The 22,905-nt window shown below is 34.8% G+C and overlaps 1 protein-coding gene and 1 long non-coding RNA gene across 7 annotated transcripts in view; one reads left to right on the forward strand and one right to left on the reverse strand.

Moving 5' to 3' along the window:
• The window catches only part of RALYL (RALY RNA binding protein like), a 212,935-nt gene extending 200,453 nt beyond the window's left edge, over positions 1 to 12,482 (reverse strand). For 4 of the 6 annotated variants that reach the window (XR_005556943.1, XM_039345481.1, XM_039345483.1 and 1 more), the window contains exons 1-2: positions 11,968 to 12,482; positions 11,006 to 11,099 (exon numbers count right to left, since the gene is read on the reverse strand). The gene's annotated coding sequence lies outside the window, so the exon portion shown is untranslated. The remainder of the gene's footprint in view (positions 1 to 11,005; positions 11,100 to 11,967) is intronic. The other 2 variants (XM_039345487.1, XM_039345484.1) reach the window with 2 other exon arrangements.
• A 116-nt stretch (positions 12,483 to 12,598) lies between these two features.
• LOC120308869 lies at positions 12,599 to 15,033 on the forward strand. Its single transcript, XR_005556944.1, has 2 exons — positions 12,599 to 12,715; positions 14,713 to 15,033. It is a non-coding gene; the product is annotated as an uncharacterized LOC120308869 (long non-coding RNA).
• The last annotated feature ends 7,872 nt before the right edge of the window (positions 15,034 to 22,905 follow it).

The raw sequence follows: 22,905 nt of genomic DNA on the forward strand, positions 1-22,905 counted from the left end.
TCTTTCTCTTCATTAGACTAGACATTCCCAATTCCGGCAACCATTCCTTATATGTTTTAGCCTCCAATCCCCTAATCATCTTTGTTGCTCTTCTCTGTACTCTTTCTAGAGTCTCAACATCTTTTTTACATCATGGTGATCAAAACTGGATGCAGTATTTCAAGTGTGGCCTTATCAAGGCATTGTAAAGTGGTATTAATACTTCACGTGATCTTGATTCTATCCCTCTGTTAATGCAGCCTAGCACTGTGTTGGCTTTTTTGGCAACTGCAGTACACTGCTGGCTCATATTTAAATGATTTCCACTAGGACTCCAAGATTCCTCTCACAGTTACTACTATTGAGCAAGGTACCCCCTAGACTATATCTGTACATTTGGTTTTTCTTGCCTAAATGTAGAACTGTACTTTTTTCACCACTGAAATTCATTTTGTTAGATAGCGCCCAGTGTTCAAATCTGTCCAGATCCTCCTGTATCCTAAGCCAGTCTTCTGAGGGTTGGCTATTCCTGCCAGCTTGGTGTCATCTGCAAATTTGATGAGTTCCCCATCTATCCCCTTGTCCAGATCGTTGATGAAGATGTTGAAGAGCACTGGGCCCAGAACAGAGCCCTGGGGCACCCCATTACACACTTCTCTCCATGTAGATGTGGTTCCATTGAGGACCACATGCTGAGTACAGTTGGTCAGCCATCTACGGATCCATCTGATGGTGATGCTGTCTAACCCGCATTTTTCTATCTTATCAAGTAGTAGGTTGTGATCTACTTTGTCAAATGCCTTACTGAAGTCCAAGTAAATTATATCCACAGCATTCCCCTGGTCCACTAATTTTGTCACTTGGTCAAACAATGCAATAAGATTTGTGTGGCATGATCTGTTTTTGACAAAACCATGTTGGCTTTTAGTAATGACTTCTCCCATGCATAAATATGATTTTTTCCCCTGTGTAATAATGCAATTTATCTAGTCATATTGAATTTGTGAAACTTCTGCTGTTGGTAAAGGTGAATTGAGTTTTTGTAATGAGGTAGATTTCTTTGCCTATAAACAATCTGGCAATCACTGATTATAATCTAAATTATTTTTTTCAAACCTGAGGAATTCCCAATTTTAATATTACAATTTTTCTCTTAAAATCACAACTATATTTTAATTTCAAAACTATATCACAGATTCCTCAATAATGGAAATAAAAGACATTTTTAGAATTTTGGTTTAATTGTGAACAAGCAGTATCATGATGGAAGCTATACAATCTCTCCTAGTTGGCTTCTTCTTCTCAAGTGGATAACACTGGATATTTCTTAACAGTGAAAAACAAACTGTGAAAAGAGTTGAATTCAGTTCTCCAGGAGTGGCTAGCATTGCATAATAAATGCATAATAAAATATGCATTTACTGCAGTTAATCAGCTTGTAGCTTTTCAACAATTAACTGTGCTTTGCACTATAAAATCTTTCAAGTATTTAACATTACTCAGTTATTATACTTTCTAGTCTGTTAATATGGGCTCTTTCAATATGGTTATTACAGCATGATGACCACGTTTTCGTTCAGGATCTGAACAAGACAGTGCTTTATTGAAGCACTGAAGTAATTCAGTCTATTCAGTCTATTCTATTAGACACATTAGATTTTACTATATCTTACTGGTACTCATTACGATCCCTGTTGAAAGCACTTTGGTCAGCATGAGCCAGCTTAACATTAAACAACAACATTGTCAGTTGAGAAGTCTGGCAACCTTATATGTAAAAAACAACTCTTTTCCCAATTTACTTTGGCTTAAAAACGTAACTTCCCTAATACATAAAATTATTTTCAAAGTATAGTACATCTTCATAAATCAGTACAAAATGTTGCAAGTAATAACTAGACATCACCTATTCCACAGTGCTATGTATATTATACACAGTGCTATGTATATAATCACTGAATATAAACTCATTACTTTTCAAAATTTAAATTCTTGACCATCAAATTTACTAAATCATATGCAGCAAAGTCTTGTAGATTAGTAGCCTGAGATACCCCTACCCTGCTTATATTTATGTTGTATACAGCCCAAGGATTGCGACAAAGTTTGCAATACAAAAATAGTTTTATTAATACAATAAATTTGTGACTTCGTTATCTGAAATTTCAAGTATCCAAAATTATTAAAAGGAAACCTGAGCTAAATATACATGGTAAAACATTTCATATCAATGTTATTTTCCTTGCTTGTATTCTCAAAGTAACTGAATTTATTAAAGAATCCAGCAGAATGAGTCACACATGATCATTTGTAGTTTAAAATAAAGCAAAACATACACTTCATTAAGTAAGCTTATTCTATTAGTTATACAAATCTATGAGAAACTTTATCTTCAATTATACTTATAGGTCCTAGGACAGTGCTTCTCAACGTTTGTGTGACGTCACACAAACGTTCTGCGCATGCGCCGGGCCGTGCGCATGGGGGTGGGGGCCCCACGCATGGCGCGCATGCGCGACGCCGCCCCCATGCGCGGCGCGCATGCGCAACGCCCCCCACGCACGGCGCGCACGCACGGCGCCGTCCCCATGCGTGACGCGCATGTGCGGCCCCCCCATGTGCGGCGCGCGTGCAGGATGCTGTCCCCATGTGGGCGCGCATGCGAGGCGCCGCCCCCATGCGCGGCGCCACCCCCATGCGTGGCGCACGTGCACAGCACCGCGAAAAATGGCGGATCGCCGCCTTTGGCGACCCCCGAAAAATGGGCGATCGACCCCAAATGGGGTCGCGACCCATAGGTTGAGAACAGCTGTCCTAGGATGTTTCTTAGAGATCCACAGCAGAACCTTGCCTTCATTCTACACTAGTGTTCCAAAAACAAACATGTTCACCTAATTGGGGAGGGGGGTAATAGGGCTTCATATATAAAAATGAGAAATGTGTGTAAGTTTGGGGAGCATATAGGTTTTACAAACATCTTACAATTAATTTGGTGTGATGATAGAACATTTGACTTTGGTTCAGTAATCAAAGCTGCTTTACTGTACTAATCTCCTGACACATATATGGCATCTGCACAGGAATAGAACTAAGGTATCCTTTAGTGGCACCAATCTCACCAGCACTACATCATCCAAAGACCTAAGTTCAAGACTCCTTATTTTCCTTTTCATGTCATAATTATATGTCAGGTAACTTCATTTTCAGAAAAGTGAGAGGGATATTCTGATTCTCATTATAAGTAGAAACACAATATAACAAATTGCTTATTTCTTTGGCAGTAGGTAGACCAGACAGAAGTCACACTATGAAAACCCCTTTATAATCAATGAGACTCAGATTATGAGCACCAGTTTCAGTTTATTCTAGGTAGAACAAGCTTTGGTTAAACACATAGGATGGAAAATTCAACCGTCTTCCTTAAGCCAATAAGGGCATCTATAGAAAATATGGTCTATACATGGACACCATAAAATCAGTGTCTCCAAGCAATTTTTTTTTCTTTTAATGAAATCATTCTCATCTTCTGAGCCTCATTTAAATGAGGGTGAGGGTGAGCTATTGATCAATTAGGTCAATTAGGTAGGAATCTGTATTTTTTACATCTCTTACACATTCCCTTTGAAACTGACCTAGCTGCTTCTTCAGAGTAGCTGATCATTAGGCATAATAACTGAAAAAGTTTGGAAAAAAATTCAGGTACTACATTCTTGAAACCAGCTATGTTTGAATATAAAGGATTTATAAATATACAAATTATAATTATTGTCATAATATATTCAAAATATACACATAAAACAGGAAAAATGTTCAGAAAGGATTTTTGTTATTCAAATTTCATTCTCTTTAGCAGTGATTTTATCTAACCAAGTAATGAAGACAAGAAAAGCTCAGAGAACATCAAGAACCCGAAAATTAAATCCCAAGTTACATATACTGTCCACTATTGGAATACAATTTTGTATTTCTTTGCAATAAAGTAATGTTCCTTTTACTTAATAGAGCTGACTCATAAGATAATTTGCTAAGAATAAAACCTAAATATGAAATGTCATACAGTGAAACAATGTAATAAGGAAAATACATCTATAAAAATACCTCCTTTTTTGCTTTAAGGTAATATAAGCAATAAAATCTTTACTATATTGTTATTTTCCAACTCTGGTTTTTTTGGTTGATTAAAGCTTAATATTTTGGTAAAAATAATAGTAAAGATAGTCCCAGCTTCAAGTGATCTTAATGCATTTATGATAGCCTGTACTACAACTACCATTGTTGACTCTCTTAAAGTAAATTTAAATAAAACTATATAGTCCCATTACCACATCAATGCAAAAAATATAATAAAAATCTAGATTAACAGGAATTCAAAATAGCTCTGCCAAATGAAATGTGAACATTACTTGTTGCTCTATTAATCTTAACTCTTGTTTTCAGGTGAAAACTGTTAGCCTGTAATGCGTAATAACTCATCACTTGGTTAGTTGAATATGAAGATGCCCTCCCTAAGATATTACTCTTTATTATATATAGTGTCTTATTATGTACATAGAATTATATTGTTATGTTGTAATCAAACCACCCAGAGTCAGTTTAGTCAGGTAGTGCCTAAATTGAATTAATTAATTAATAATTAATTAATCAATAATCATTAGCTTGTCTAGTTCAATCCACAATATCAAACTTTTAAAAAAAGCATTTAACCATTTTTCTTAATCTGTTAACATTATTCCATGCAAGGTTACAAATAACAAGTACCACATTCATATTACATTAAGTTATGTGTAACTTTGTTTCTGTGTTTTTTGTTTTAAAGAAAAATAGTTGGAACAAAACAGGGATCGGCAGTGGTACGCAGCATACCAGAAACCAGACTGTGCAAACAAGCCAAGCCCCATCCATGGGATGCAAGCAGCACACGAAACCATGCCCCCTCTGGTCCATGGAAAAACCTCTCTCCATGGAACTGGTCCCTGGTGCCCAAAGGTTTGGGGGCTACTGGAGTAAGTAACAAATGGCACAGGAGTTGGCAAGAGAGAAGAAATGGATAATTAACTCCCCTGTGCCCTTTTGTCCATTCTCTCTTGCTTTTTTTTTGCCCCCATAGAGGAAAAGATATGTATGTATGTATGTATGTATGTATGTATGTATATGAACTTCCAAGTCCAACGAGCTGAGATTAACCAGAAAAGCAGCCATGACTTCAAGCAAAACAATAAAATAAAATGCAACACCATCCCTCAGGATTAAGCCTGCAAAACTTTCTTCTTCACAAAAATTAAAGGGAGGAGGAAAGAAAATTATGTGCAAGTTACTTCTCACTAAACTATAGTTACAGACCAAGGAATTGGCATATTTATATGTGCAAATATTTCCAAGTTTAATCTTTTAACTTTATTATTTTAATCTTTTAACTTTATTATTTTGCCTCCAAAATTATTGTTTGTGTCTCAGTAAGTCAGAGTAATATAAAAGAAAAGATATTTAAAATTCATACATACATAATACTTTCTATTATAAAGGCAGAACTCAATAAAAGAAAATACTTTATGTAAGGTTTAAGTTGCACTGTGGAATTGAGTCCATATTGTTGGCTACATTTTAGATCCAGTGAAAACAATGAGTAAGTTAATTGATATGATCTTAAGTACTACTGATGTAAATGAAGGGAATTCTGAAGCAGCCCTAACCCTTTCCCAGATTAACGCACTAGTGCATTTAACTGATTCTTGTTCATACGGAGTAGGGTTCTTCAAACTTGGACGTTTTATGACTTGTGGACTTCAACTCCCAGAATTCTTCAGCCAGCATGTCTGGCTGGGAAATTCTGGAAGTTGAAGTCCACAAGTCATAAAAAGATATGGAGCAACAACAGGTCTCTATGATTTACAACATAGACCTTCCCCAGCCCTATTTCCATTTTCCCTAAAATAAGGATGGGCTGTGGTATTTTATCTCTCATCATTTCTAGTGTTTGGACTTGCTTGCTGGAAACCCATAAAGGCACAAGATCCTTTCCATCTTCAATATATACTTGAATATCTCTCAGCATTTCATATGAAAAGATTTCTTTACCTTTAATCATATTAAAGATGGTTCAATCCTGACAGGCTTAAGATTGACTCAACCTTCCATCCTTCTGAGGTGGGCAAAATGAGAATCCAGAATGTTGGGGGCAATATGCTGATGTTGTAAACTGCCCAGAGGAGCGGTATATGAGTCTAAGTGCTATTGCTAAAGGAAGTGCTATTCTAAAGGAAGTCTTCTTGAAATACCAATGCGTTTTCTGCATTGCCTCAAATTTCTATGAAAAGGATTCTACATTAATTAATTTATTCAAGAGCTAAACCACTCTTCTTAAGAAAAACAACAGTATTTTACAAGAAAGCAACATGTGCTATCATATTATTTTAGTAATTCCTAACTTGAAAAAAATTAAAAATCTTCTATTTATGTAGAAACTATTCAAAGTCCAAATTGAAAAATACTTCTATGTTCCACTGCTTAATACAGGGATGTCAAACTGCCAGCCCACGGGCCAGCTGCGTCACGCGGAAGCTGCGCCCACCCCATTGCTGGCAATGGCAAAACAGTCCCGATACATTGTGCGATGTCACGTGATGTCAGGAGTTTGACATGTCTGGCTTAATGAATCCCTGTACTTATTATTATGAAATATTTCCCAACAGGAATGTTTGAGGAGGGATTCCCCAAAAAAGGGGGGCTGTATAGGAAGATAGAAGAAATCCAGTGTTCCATACATTCGCAGAAATGCTACAGAATTTTCAAGTACTGAAAAATGAATGAGTTGCAGAAGCAGGTGTGTATAGAACCTATTACACAAAGATTCCAGTATATGTTTCTATTTGTTGAAACAACAAGTTATCCATTAATTAATAAAAGTAATTTTACTTGCCTAGCATTTAAAATTTGCTGAGCCCTTAAAGGATAAATTTGATTGTTTATTTTAATTGTTGGTAAATAAATCCCTGAGTTATAAAATCACAGACAATTGGGAAAATGATAATGCTTCATAGATAATCCTACATCAAAGTTCAATTGCTTCAAAGAGATACAAAAAATTAAAATTGTCATTTTATTAAAATATGTCTCTACAAAGTGAAGTTTCCATCTGAAAACTGGAAACAAAAGTAACTTCTTTTAGAGAATGAAAACTCTATTTGATTCTTTTAATATTTCTTAAATTGATTTTCAATTAAACATTCTGAAATGTTTCTAACATCAGTAGGAAATATAATTGTACTTCCTCTAGGCAAAATTTTACATGGACATATAAAAAATATAAATGTGAAATGTAAAAGAAAGCATTTTTTCATGAAAAAAAATCCTGACTTTACCTATTCAATTTCCACACCAGATTTTGGTTAGGCACATGGAATCAAATGCACAAGTAATTTCCAAAATTAATCACTTTCAACTTAACTCATATTCTTATTACCATTCACTTGGGCTACTGCAATGTACCCTAAGTTACTTAGCTGTTTTTCTATGCTCCATAAATCCTTTGATCATCCATGTCATTCGAACACTCACTGTTTTCCAATACAAGAACTTCTTGCCCATGTTTTATGGTACCATAATATCTGGCATCACAAACAGGATTAGAACTCAATGCCTTTGAGGAGCTGAAGGCTAAAGGGCTGTCCCTGCTGCAGGGAATATGTGTCACTTAAAATGTGTATCTGTCTATAGTGACTATAATATGTAAACTTAACATGACATACTTTTAAATTTTTCTTTATTAAAACACTGTAAATCAGATATTTGAAGCTATAGAATATTTTTTAATTCTAGTTTTTCTAGCAAGTTCTCTTCCCTTACTATGGAAAGTAATCTAACTAGGATATTTTAGCACCCATTTACAGTTAAAAACACATTTCACCTTTAAATTGAAATTTCTACAGAGCCCTAGTAAGGGCAGACAGACACACATATAAAGCCTATATATGTAAATACCATTAGTAAATAATGATTTTTCAGACTCAAGATAACAATTTTGATTATATTTAATAAGTAAATTTAATAATTTGGAAAAATTGCTTTGGCGTACACAGGAATGATTAGCATAGCATCTGTCTGCCACTCTTTCAAATATGATACATATTTTAGTAGTCACCTGATGTTGGGAAAACACACCTGTTTTAAAAATGTAGAAACACAAACTTTATTTATGTCCCTGTGTGCTCTGAAGCACTTTTTTGGAATCCAATCCAAACTTACTGCTCAACCTTAGTTATTGATATTCCAATGTTACCTGCCAATATGTTTTGGTCTGATTCCAATTTAAGGAGTAAACAAATTATATTTATAGTATTTATGTTTATTTTATATTATATAGTAAAATATAGATTAAAATATATAGACAAGACATTGTCACCGAAATCTGGAAACTACTCATATATAAAATTATTTCTTTTCCTCATAGATATTCACAAATAACCACCTCATGTAAAAGTACTGAGATATCTTTTATGTAATTCAATTTGTATCAGTATACTTCATTTAATAAGTATACTAATAAGAGTGCACTGTGCTCTTATTAAATGAAGTATACTCTACAGCATATTGTTGATCTTATCCCTCAAGTGGTAGGATTTATTTCCATTTTAAAAAAAAGTCTGACTTTGTTTAACAAATACACTCTAGATATTTATTTGTAATACTGAACTATTGCAAGGGTTCATTTTTAAAAAAAAAATAAGCAGCTTCATGGCATTCAAGCTCATGTTCCATTTTTCAACATAAACACCTACATGAATTATTCATCAATTACAATGTGCTATTCATTTACATTTGCAAACTTCTCATTTTCCATATTGGAAAGTAACACATTTTAATCAATATTTTTCTACTTTTAAATAATCAAAGTTCTATTTAATTACTATACATAACTCTGTTCCCAATAACTTTGCTTAAATTCAACTGGGAAAACCTGTACTCTGACAAATTAGTTGAGTATCAAGGCTGCATTCTCAAATACCATTGCAAGCCAATTCTAAACTATACCATACTAAATTACCATATATGATTTAGTTGTCTCCTTAAAAGAAGCACATTTATTTCTACATAAAAAGTCAAATTCAGGCTTTATCTTTTATCTGTCAGATTCTTCTGAATAATTATGTCTTATCAAAACTGAACCAATACAACATTTGCCCCAAGTTTTAAAATAAAATATATGCACATTGATTACATTCATATTTCAGTTGACTTCAGAGGATTCCATCAATATAAAAGCTCTCCTGATTTTGTTTTGTTTTTCTATTTCAGAAGACATATTTGACACATTTATTTGTACCCATATATATCAAAAACTCTGTCCAATCAATTCAGTGCCAGTTCATAGAAAATGACATAAATTCAGATGCTATTCTATAAAATCAGTGAGGTATGATACCTGCATTACTCTAGGCAACAAAAGAATGCAAGTCTGATTGTTTTTGCAAATCATCTTAAAAATGAATTTTATAAATGATTGCTAATACAATATAGCCATTTTTAACTTAACCACTTTATAAACCTAGGCGTTTGAAAATAGGTATAACTAATAAAGCCAATAGCTATTAATAATAAATTGCTCCAATGAACCTTTCATGCAGGTAATATTTTCAATTTCCTGAACATAATTTGCAAATAAATGGGTTGATATTCTTAATACCTTTGGTATTTATTTAAATTATATAAAGGATGTGTTACTATATTGATGTATCAGTCATACAGTCCAATTGCAATCATCTTTGTACAAAAACAGATTTTAATCAGGTCAACAGGGCTTTCTCTGCTTACTTAGTTTCTTGATTTTATCTTTCAGTTTATCAATAGTGGATCAAAATAAACAAATGGAATTTACTCCTACTTAAATGTGCTAATGTTTTAGAAGTAATGAGGATGAATGGGATACAAACTGCACCCTCCAAATAAGCTTTTCTACCCAACTCAATTTATATTGGCTCTCCTCAGGGGCATTAATACTAGCAGTTATTACAGGCAGTACATACAAACTTTAGCATTATTATAAATGCATGCACAAAGTATTTTGAATTGTGGACATTTATGAAGTGGTAAATCAAACGATTGTCTACGTGGTTAAATTTACAAAATGCAATTGTTGTGTCTATTAGAGAAGCTATCAATTTCTTTTTTTATTATACTATCTATTTAATCTAAACATTACAGTCTTTATATCACAAAAACTGCAAATATTTAAAGTTTAGTGCCCTAATTCTTACCCTATCCTTCTTTGCTCAAATCATATAGCAAAGGCTATATAATGTGGAGAAACAACATAGTTTACATCCTTTTATTAATTGTTTCTGTCCTTGAAAAGTTCAATACAAAGCAACTGCAGAGTTTGACATGCAAGTTATTCATCTCTGATCCGATGACTAAGCAGTACTGAAAAAGTTATGTTTCATAATATTTAATGATTGTACAGTAACATTAACAATTATTCAAACCAAAATAAAAATCTACAATTTATCAACACTCTTTTAGCCTCATAACTGGACACAAAAAATAGAAATCAATAAATTGTTTTACTCTTTACTAAATTAATATAACAAAAATGAATTTAGGAATAAAGAGAAAATGTATGTGTGAGTTGGAAAAATATATCAAGCTCACAAGCAAACAGATATGGGAGAAAGACTGTCAGTCTGTCTGTCCCAGACACCTAGTGGGCAATAGCAAAATCTCAACATCTTTCTTCTTCCTACAATTAAGTTCTGTCACTGTTAATTTCTTAAAACCATCAGTGCTCTGTGAGATATATTTTCATTCAGGTAAACTTCCTTCATATGCACAACCCATGCTGTTTCACTGACCTGCATACAATTAGTAAAATAACTTGCATCCCCTAAACAGCATAAGAATACTTAGAATCATCTCTGTCATCACTTACAGTTCTGCAGCCAACACTCAAGAGAACTTATTTGGGAGAGAGAAAAAAATATATCTCATAATGTAATTTACAAAGAGTGGAAACGCCTACAAGGAGCTGAAGTACCTGCACTGGGGAGATGTTCAGTTGTTCACTTCATCTTCCGTTGACAAGGAAACCAAACAGCACTTCATTCTCCAGGAAAACCTTCCACTGCCATCTTTTGAAAATATATTTATTTGTATATATGTGCATAGCTATCAACATTATGATAATCATAAAATTATCTCTGTATAAAAATATTAAAAAGTGAAACTCTGGAAAGGAAATATTTTTTGGCTCTCTCCCTCTCTCTTTTACTACACGGCATTTTTTTGGATGGGGGAGGAAGAATTTAAAAATGCTCAACAGTACCAAGCTGCAAGAAAAGTTTCACATTATAAAATCAGAAAAAAAAAGAAAAACGGCAGATTCCAACCGGGTGTCCAAAAAAAGAAAAAGAAACAAAACAATAATAAAAAACATTTAACAAAATTAATATCTTGCTCGGTGGCTTGCACCTAGTATTGCAAGATCACAAATTGTCTGAAAACGTTGCTGTAAAATGCATTTTTAAATCCCATATACATATATGTATATATACACACAAAAAAAACAAAAAAAGAAAATACGTCAAAAATCTCTGCAAAAGAGAGTTAGTTAAGCAACATGCCCACTTCACATCTCTTTGCTTTTTTAAAAAAAATGCATAATTTACATCGCTTTTTGGTCAGCACAAAACCAGTTGCATGTGTATATATACGTAAATAATGTAATATGCATTTACACTGTTGCTGGACTGGCAAGTCTATTTTTTTTCGCCGTTTCTTTTTCTTTTTAAGATTCCTAGCGACTTCCAGTCCCAGCAACACCTTTTGCTCCCAGTTTAGTAAACCATCGCATGCTAAGAAAAAAAAACTTGTCATCAGAAAAAGGATCAAATCCATGAAAACAAAGAGGTAAAAATAAAAAAGCAGCAAAAACAAAAAAAGGAAGAAGAAAACAGGACAAAAAAAGAAGGACAAGAATTTCAGCGGAAAGGTACTCACCGAGCGGGAGTAAAAGGAAGGAATAAAAACGCGAGTTACTATAAAATACAGTATGGCGGTGGAAGAAGGAATGAAGCGCTTTTTTCCCCCCTCTTTAGTCTCTGCCTCAGGCAATTGCCACGTGATTCTGAGCCAGGCTGACTCGCAGGCAAGGGAAGGAGCAGGCGGGGAAGGGGCAAACCCCACCGGAGGCGCCCGACTCGCTCGCAACAGCTCGGCGGCAGCAGCTGGAATAGTGGCGCCCGTGGCAGCAGTGGCGAAGGAGACTGGAATCGCTAAGCCAACAGCGGCATCAGCAGCAACAGCAGACTTTAGCCTCGGCAGCAATGGGTGGCGCAAACAGCAGCAGCCAGACGAGCAGGTGCCCCGCGCGCAGCACTAGACAAATCCGGGCGCGCGCGCGCTCGGTGCAAGAGCAGCCAGGCAGAGGGCGCGAGAAGAGGAGCGGGGAGAGGTGGGGGCGAAAGCCGACGCAAGGACGGAGTGAAGTGACAAGGGGGGAGGAGAGGCCCCCTCCCGTGCTCACATCCTCTCTCTCTCTCTCTCTCTCTCTCTCTCTCTCTCTTTGTGTGTGTGTGTGTGTGTGTGTGTGTGTGATTGCGCGCGCATGTTGGGGAACGGGTGGAAGGCACGCACTTCGAGGTGCGGTGGCCGCAAGTTGGTGCTGCTTGCCGTATCTGTGCATCTGCGTGAAAGAGAAAGAAAGAGAGAGAGCAAGCAACTGCCGCGATTTCATGGCCAATGGCAGGTGAAAGTTACTCTTTCTTTTGCCTTGCGCTTGGCTGGGAAGCGCATTCCTGGACGGCCTTCGGCGTTACAATCAAAAAGAACAAGGACTCCTCCTTTGGCACCTGGAAGATTAAGGGAATTATTAGGGTGGCGAAAGCTTTGGTTGTCTCAGACCCCCCTTCACTGAGTGCGGGTTTCCCGGCCTGAATTCGACGGCAGTCTCTAGAACATCCGATTCCACGGCGCCTTCAGGTGTCCCAAGCTTCCCGTTTGGCCGTCCTTGTCCTCTTCTCTTTCAAGATTAATTCCATTTCCCTCCTAGAAGGAAAGGTTTTCTTCCCATTTTGAAGAAGAAATTATCTTAGGTGACATTATCAGGTGCTCTGTTATCAGTACAGCTTCATAGAAGGAAAATGTTTTCTAAAACGTAAATTCATTTAGATTGATTTGCACCAGAAAACATCCTTTTTAGTTCATTACATCTCCCCTCTGAAATTGATACCAAAGAATATTCCAGTTTGGCTCCTCTAACTATACAACCAATTAATATTTATAAAATCTAGGGATTCAAACTATTTTCTTTGACAGTTCTACCTTTTGTTTTGAGAGTGGTTGAAATTTCAGATAAATTCCTTTCCTGTCTATTTTCTTCTTTAGCTAAAGGTATTTGGAAATGACATGTAAAATGTAAACAGTCTCTAACAGGATCTCATTTCACCAGTCTCCAGTGACAAAAACTAGTGCAGTATCTTAAGAATCTACTAAAAAGTAAATCTCACTTTGAATGTATATTTGTGTTTAGAATTAATTTGTAAAACTCTAAAGTTTACATTAAGCTACAGTTTTAGAGAATTTATCTGAAAGTAACTTATATTCAGGTTATTATATCTCTGGTGAATCCAGTGCCAGCATGCTTATTTATTAATTCTATATAGTTCTTTTCTTCATTGATAAACATGCTACCTCCAGAAGGATGATTACACATGAAACATACTATTATAATCATTATTCAATAAGTGTTACATAATTAGCTTCTATGAAATAAAAAATCAGTCATTGATGCTGAATAATGAATAGATTAGTTTGTTTTCCATCATATTCTAATATCTTCTTTGCATTTATATTTTTTTTAGTTTTTGAGTGACCCAGGGAGATGTATGCCATCTTGAGTTCTTTGTTGAAAAGTGGCTTATAAATCTAACAAATAAACTCAGATAAATGCTCTCTCTTCCTGTTTTCCCATCATGTTTTAATCTAGTTCTCTATAGAGAACTGTGGGAAATAATATAATGTATTTTGCCCAGTGCTTCCTTTATGAATAAAGTTGAAAATGCATAATAATACAAATATTTTCTATGTAGAGAGAACTAGTCATGTGACCTAGGGGCACCATAGTATCTGGAACCAGCACTATGTTAATAACTTTAATCAGTGGAAAATATATTTATTTAAACATTTTTTAAAAATATTTTTAAAATAAGAAAGAGGCAATGATATATATTTGCATAATCATATTTTGAACTGCATCTGTTTAATGAAAATGGTCCTGTAGTAGTTAAAAACCAAGTCAAGTGTCCTAATGACCATGTCCAGGTAGTTTTTTAATAGTGTTATAGAAGGGATTTCCCAATACCTTCTTCTGAGATTTTTTTTCTCAACTTCCCAATATATTGTCCTACACTAACATTATTTGGAATTCCCAATCCAAGTAGCCACTCCGAGTCATTCAGATTTGGGCAGAATACAGACTTAAAATAAATACACATTTTATTTTTTTCTGCATACTGTCATATTCAATAGGTGTATCTTGATGAAAGTAAGTTTTATATTTCAAGTTTCAGCCTAGTATATTGGTTTCTGAAAGAGAATAATAATTTATGTCTGTAGATGGGGTCATCAAACCACTCTTTCAAATGTATTTCCAAACTATAGAAAATGGAAGTTAATAAAGAATGTGTACTATTTTTGTATTTTGCAATAGATTTAAAACATTTTCTGCCTTTCTTTTCTGTGCAGAAGAAATGTGCATATTTAATACAGGAAGAAACAACTTACTGCCCAGGCTCATGTGGAAGGGTAGAGATGAAGAAGAGGCATAAGAAGTAATGTAAAACAAGCAGAAGCAAAGAAAAAGTATTCATTGTGCAATTTAAAAAAAACCAAATATTATGGGTCAGAAAGGATAGTTCAGAACTGAAAGAATAAAGTATTTGCCAGTTATATTGATGATCATGTTGCTGCATCATTTAGGATTGTACACCCTTTTCTTAATTACTTCAAAATATGTACTTTGCTAACATTATACTTAAGCAGAGATTAAAAAACAATGAGTTTTAATTATAATTGTGACAAGCTTGAAAGTCAAAGATGTTTATGTGAGAGTAGAACAACTTAACATGCTATAAAACAACACAACACAAATATTTACAGGGCTTTTGATTAAAGGCAATTTTGGGCACATTGAACTTAGCAGTTTCTCCCTGTGGCCCCCTATGGGAATAGAAAAGCATAATTCAAATCAGTATGCCCTTTACAGATGCTGAATCCATGTGAATTTTACAGGAAACATTTAAAATAGATTAATGGCTCTTCAGCACAGAGGTTTTTTTTTTAATTTAAAATCTACATTAATATTTAGCTCTTAAGATATTGTTTTTATGGAAAAGTAAAGCACTGTGATGAAGTCATCACAAAATAACTTCTAAAAGGTTATAAATGGAAGGTAGGAATCAGAGATTTCACTTAACAGAGATGGTAAATATATTGTACATATGTGTCAATCACAAACATAGGGTTTCTGTGTTTGTATATTGTTAATCAGATTTCAAAGCTAAGGAAGTATTTCCTAGCTTTCAGATGTTAGAAAAATAACAAAGCAGCTACTGCATATTGCTAAATATATTCTTCACAAGATATTGTGAAGAATAAGTCATAAGTGATAGTCTGAAGCTGGAAATCAGAAGTGAATTGAGGATTGGGAAATGATCAGGATAAGAAAGCCAAACCAAAAATAAGCTAGAAGTTAGTATGACGGAAACCAGAATGTAAAACAATTGCTAAGAAAGACCCTTCTGAATGGAAAGCTAATGAGAGTTATTCTTTCCCAAAGGTTCTCTTGGATGCAGACTCAGTTCAAGCATAGAAGATTATTTGTGAAGAAAGTGCCACTTACAGTTCAATAATTAATTATATAGGGCAGTACAGTAATCACAAATTTCTGACAGCTAGCAAGGACTTAAAGATAGATAAGCTTGTATCACCCACCATCAACAGGAAACCAGTATCTGTTAGGCTCTCAGCTCAAACTTGACAGAAGCTATCGAACCCAGCACAGCTAGATAAGAATCTTGAATGCAGTTGACTGCCCACTGTCAGTATAAAATATGTTCCTTCTTATACCCAAGACATTTTTAATCAAGCATTGCTTTTTCTCCACCTTTCTCACAGCTCAGTGGACCTTGTGTTTTGCGTTATCCAGACTTAGTAATGGGTGGGTGGCATTGTTGATATAACTAGCATTCCCTGCTGTGGGAAACTAGATCTCAATAAAATGTGCCCAATGTAGCTATTTAAGAAACATTATCTTAAATATTTGGGACAAGCATTCTTAAGCTACTGAAGCAATGTTTGACTGAGGCTATGGGAAAATAAATGATTTCGAAAATGAATACAGAAGAGGGGGATCGTAGTTAATCAATAGTATCGAGGTTTGCTCTGATCAAAATACAGTAAATAGTGCTATGACAAAAATCATTAGCATTTTTGCTAATATGCGAGAATAGGATATATTTCATGCCATTGTTTATTGCCTCGTACAATTTTATTCCCACAAGTATCAATAAATACCAAAAGAAATGACTAAGAAGAAAGATAAAATGAATGTTTTTTATAAATCCATTTCATACTAACAGTATTTGATATGTAATATTCCATAGTAAATAATAATTTAATCCTAATAATTTATTAAAGCTGCATGTGCCCAACTCTCAAGGAATCCAGGCATAAAACATAATTAATTTGCATGCAAATTTGATACATATTAAATGTGATTCAATTAAACATTATTAGGGTAGTATGGTAATATGAAAAGGTGAAGAAAATCAGCTTGAGCTTTATTTATTCTTACTTAATACTTTTATTCATTTGACTTACTATTTCTTAATCCTTTTCTGTACTTACCATGAAAGGGAATAGCATGATTGGTATATATGTGTGTATGCGTGCATGCATGCATGAATGTTGGATATTAACAGTTGAAGTATTGATAATGTATGCAACACAGTTAGCAATTCACTTACTGAAGATTCTTTAATTCTGATTGGAATGTACTTGGTGGTATACATTGTATCTACTGATATCCTGTAAATACAACAATCATCTATAAGAAGATAATATTTCCCACCTGTTCTCAAGATATTGTCATTGTCATCGCATATAAGATTGATGATTGTTGATACGAAAAGCCTCTTCACAATAACATGAAAAGCACAACTAATTTTATAGTAAAAATTCAGTGAAAAGTTAATTTGATATTAGCAAGCCACATTTTACAACAACCAATAAATGAATATTTGAATTTGTATTACCATTTAAATTTCTGTCTCTACCATGATTAGTGACTACAAAATATATTTCATTCTTGTTTGACTTATAGAGTCATGCTTTGTGAATACACTAACATAGGAAAATTCAGTATTCAAGCACTGGCAGCCTACTTGAGACAATATCTCTATTTGAAAAATTGCTCTTTAAGTGGACTCTAAGTGGACTCATAAAATAGTTATTGTGGGAAATAGCTAGGGGAAATTACTGTTTCTCCCTAGAATGGATGTACTTTGGGTGTAACCAATAACAACATTCCCCCCCCCAAAACCAGAAACTAATGGGATTTGTTTCTTTTACCTTCTGTAGTTCTGCAGTAGATTGAGTGCTGTTCTATTTCATCTTTGTCTTTATTTTCTGTATAGGTTGTTGCATTTTAAAGCAAAACACTTTTCATATTTATTTTTAATAATGCATCTTTGTAAGGCTAAAAAGCATTCTTGCACATAAAGATGAAGATTGCTTCTGTGTTTTGCAGTATGCCAGGTTCCTAATTACAGTTTTTGTAATTAAAAGAATAATAAAGTATCAATTAGAGTCAAAATCCTGACAGCATAAGAAATTTTTCACATGCTGTTCGGTATCTATTGAAATGTAGTTGTATTCCTTTGCAGTAATTTATCAAATAATCTTAAATGTATCCATTGGCCACTCTAAACTCCTTCCAATTGTATTGTGGAAGATATCCAACTAAATATTATCTCTAGCTCAGGGTGATATTAAAAAACTATTGCCACTTACAAGTAAGGAATTCTGAAGGAGAAACCCTAAGCTATTTTGGTGGTATGCATCTAAACATAGAAAATTGCTTAAGGTTAGTAAGATACTACTTTTAAAAATACTATTAATTTAAGGAAAATATGCATTAGAAATTATGTGTCTTGTCTATCCTATGATATATTTTTGGTTCAAAAAATATACCCCAAAATGTGCTTATTTATTATGAACATTTTTGTCTATCATGTTCCTAAAGCAGCTAACATTTAAAAAGAATAGCCAGTATCAAAATGATAATTGAACAATAAAAATAATAACAAAAAGGTGTAATTAAAAACACAAGATAGGGATTATCTTTCTAGGAAAACAATTCATATTTCACATTTGAAAACACCAACTGTTAACAAGAAGTTTGAAGAATGTAATCCAGCAAAGACTAAGTTGTCAGAAACTGAATTTGAAATTGAAATTCATTAGATAAGTGTGTTGTTTATGTGGAAAGGGAACTACTGCTACTACTAATTCCATGATGTCTTACCTAAAAATATGGCTACTCACTATATTGGAATCTGCAGGTGCTGAGGAAGAAGACCTCTCAAAACTATCCATAATTCACGTTTCTAACAAGCTTTTCAATTAACTCCTAATCTCTGTACAAATTACTACATCCAAAGAGCTGACATCTGATTATAATTTATAATCTTTTCCATTTAGTATTCCAACTTTGTTCATCTTAGTTTGTCAGTCTGTCTCTTCTATTATATTTTGCTTTTTTAGTGTGAATTTTGACATTTTTGACTAAAATGTTAACATTGTTAACATTTGTTGCTTTTGAAATTGCTACTTTTTTCATTATTTCACTGCATCTTTCTTTTGTAAGCTATAGCTACCTTTGGGAGGAGAGCAGGTAATGTGATTTAAAAACATACCAAATGATACATAAAAGAATTGCAGTTTCCATTGCCATCTTCAAGGGCAATGTCTGTACAGTTCATTGCAATAGTCTATTCGTGATATTGCAAGGGCATGAATGACTGTAGCCAGAGTTTTCCTACAGCTTCTACCAGTTGTTTCAGCAAGAGCTAAAAGTCCAGGACCATCCCCAGGAAAAAACTGGAAAATAAAATGTTTTCATTCTTGAAGCCCAATAGGAAAATATGAAACATTCTGCAGTCCTAGATGGAAGGATAGTCCCAAGCTGCCTAACTGATTGTTGGGATCAAGTATGACAAAAAATGTGTGTCCTATCATTCATGTCTAATACTTGTAATGTAACAAAGTTATTTTCATTATATAGAGAGCAATGTTTCTGAACTGTTTTGACTAAAATACACAAGTAGAATGACAGGGCTCTGACAATTTTTATGCCTTTAGTTTCAGTAACCATGGAAAAAAATAATTTTGACTCCAATTCTTAATGTTTAATGACACAGGATAATTAAACATAGAACCTCTTTTCTACAATTATGAAATCAATGGCAGTTTTCATGTTTTACAGAAAACATTGAGGTTTTGATAGGATTTAATCTCATGTAATTTATATTTTTATTTCATTTTGAGGATCCACAATGATAGATAATCGATAAATATAATATAATAATTGTCTTACAGTAAAGTGTATTTTATTGACAGTAAATATATAAATTATGTTTAATAAATTAATGGAAAAAATTAGTGAAAGTTTTTGCAAAAAAGTTAACTTTGCCTAGTACATTGATTTCAATGAGCTCAAACATACTAATAGTCAACTGGGCTTTTAAGTACCGGTAGTAGGAACATTTATTTGAAGAATGGTCTTTTTAAAGAAGGACAAATGAATTTAATAAAATCATAGATTTGGAGGGTCCTCACAGCTCATCTACTCAACAAACTGCTCATTGCAGGATATAGTAAAACATTTTAGAAGATGGTTATGCAACCTCTCAAGACTTCCACTGAAGCGGAATATACAACAGTAGAGGGAATTTATTCCAATGATTCATACAAAAAATTAAATATTCTGAACTGTACTTTTTGGGACATAACCTTTACAACTGTATTGTCCCTTATTTACATACTCCTTCATGTATTTATGTGTATATGTATGTCAGAAAAGGTCATTTTGTTGAATCTCTGACTCTGCAGAATTAGTTTTCCAGCAGAGATCAGGGAAGCTGAAATCTACCATTGTCAATATTGTATATCTCTTTGAAAGGTGATCTGATAAAGAAAGCTCTCATTCATATACAGTATTTCCTTTTCAGATGCTCTGTAATATATAATGTCAACATTTTCCCCCTTTAGTCTTTCCTAAACACTTTCAACATAACTTCCATGTTCCGATTCATGAATTTTTTCAACACCTCCTCTTTTCCAATAATTTGTGTTCTCCTGTCAAGTCTCAATTATGTCTGTGATACCATACTTGCCCTCCTATATTAATATTTCAAGTTTCCCTGTTTTGAAGTCAAGAAGGAATCCATGAGGAAAAAATATTTGTCCAAATATAGCAGTCCAAGAAAATAATGAGATTAAAATAGCAAATATAATGGAACATATTTTATAAAATAATGCAATAACAAATTATTGGTTTTATATCTTCAGTTGTTTTTTGTAGGTTACGGCAGTTGTGTTTACCTGTTTTCAGGCTGATCCATCCAATATAATTCAACAGATGTTTGGGAAAGACACCTGCCTTTGTCTGTCTTTGTCTGAGAAGCAGGCAGCCTGCCAATTGAGAGAAGGGCTGAAAGAAATAAATTTCTACCTTAATGAAGTGAAAGATAAATTGAGTTCTAAAATGAAAGTAGTCCAGTTGTTGAAATTTCCATAATATCCATTATCCTTTATTTTCTTTATAATATCCATCAAAATCTTGCTCTTGACTACAAGGAACCTGACAATAATTTCAACAACTTCTTGTTCCCATTTACAAAGAAAATTACCTCATTTTTTATTTGTTAACTTAATTATGGCAACTGACCTCATTTCCAATATCAATTACTGCTGATTACCATTGCCTTATTTCAGCACCAAAATCTGGTGCAAATCAATCAATTGCTAATGCCATTATTTAAATGATACTGCAATTTGGTTAAATACAGCAATGAGCTATGGCTGTCATAGTTGCTAATCCTACCATTCCTAATCTGATCCAATTACCTTGCTCCCCAGGCTGGTTTCTGGACAAGTATGATGGGATAGCTATGTCAGTTTTATGCAGAAACTGACAACTGCCTTTAATGACTGCCAGAAAATTACAGATAACAGAAAAATTTACCCATTATGCAAAGTAAGCACTCTGTGCAAAAGTATACAGAAAATTTAATTGTATTTAAGAGTTGTGGGAGGGGATGAATTAGCATTGATTGCTCAATTTTAAAAAAGATAATGTAATGGCTTGCAAGATGAGCTAGTTTGCTAGGCTGAGTTGCTTCCTAATGTCTTGGACTCTTAGAATTGAACTTTAGCATTAAATTAGCTACAGCAAAATCACATAAAAGTACCATAAGCCAAAAGTTTATCTTTATTGCAGCACTTCAGGACACTTGCCTCTCCTCTAAATTTCTCCCTGAATCAGCTATGAAGTGATACACCCATGGAATAAAGGGTCATATTGTTATTAAGTGGTTCAACTATACCAGGGGTAGGCAACCCAAAACACTCAAAGAGCCACTTGGACCCATTTCCCACCAAAAACAAAACACCGGGAGCCGGAAAACCGTTTTGACATCTAAAATGAAGATAACACTGCATATATCCTTTTTTACCTTTATTATAGGGGTGTGTGTGTGTGTATATATGTGTGTGTGTATATATATATGTGTATATATATATATATATATATATATATATATATATATATATATACACACACACACACACACATACACACACACACACATATATACACACACACAGGTTAAAAAAAAGGATATATGCAGTGTTATCTTCATTTTAGATGTCAAAAGGGTCTCTCTCTCTCCCTCCCTCTCTATCTGCCCTTGGTCTGCCACTCCTCTTCCCCCACTCTCTTTCTTTCTCTCTCTCTCTTTCCTCTCTCTCTCTCCCTCCCTCCCTCCCTCTCTCTCTCTCTCTCTCTCTCTCTCTCTCTCTCTCCCCCCCTCTCCTATCTGCTGCTCACCTGGCAAGTTTCAAGCTGTTGTCCAACAAGCTCAGGGGTAGGCAACCTCGTCTCTTTTATGACTCATGGACTTCAACTCCCAGAATTCCTGAGTCAGCCTAGCTGGGCTAGCTAGCTCTCTCCTGCCCTTCCTGCTTCCTGCTTCCTGCAGAGACACAGCAAAGGGAGGAGCTCCGGCCAGTAAGCTTTTCAGCTCCTCGGAGAACACTGTGAGTACACTCTCTTTTACACACACACACAGAGAGAGAGAGAGAGAGAGAGAGAGAGAGAAGCAGGGAAGCGCAATTGCCTCTGTCTGTCTCTGTCTCTCTCTGCAAAGGCAGAGGAGGCTGGGAGCCACAGGGGAAGGCTCAAAGAGCCGCATGCGGCTCCGGAGCCGCAGGTTGCCGACCTGTGAACTATACCAAGCCTGATAGTTTGGGAAGGGTCTAGGACTATTCATTCTGACCAACTTAACCTGGCCAATTGAGCATGTGACAACTCTCCATGGCCACTTTGCCATGGGACAAGTCAATGCAGGATAACTTGAGAGGAACAAGTGAATTGCAATGGGCCTTGTTTGGCTTTAGGTTTCAACTTTGTCAAGTTAGAAATCTTCAAGGCTGGGTGAGCTGAATTCTACTTGCCCCTCTCTTGAGTTATCTCAAGTTGAATTGTTCCATGGCACATTGTCCTGAGGTGAGTTGGCTGCGGCGAGTCAGCCGGGTGAGTCAACTGTGATGAGATGGCTGGGGTGAATCGACTGAGGTGAGTTGGCCATGATGAAT

Source organism: Crotalus tigris, unplaced genomic scaffold, assembly GCF_016545835.1.
Source record: "Crotalus tigris isolate CLP2741 ecotype Arizona unplaced genomic scaffold, ASM1654583v1 scf7180000017952.28453644438:3035480, whole genome shotgun sequence".
Classification (NCBI taxonomy): domain Eukaryota; kingdom Metazoa; phylum Chordata; class Lepidosauria; order Squamata; family Viperidae; genus Crotalus; species Crotalus tigris.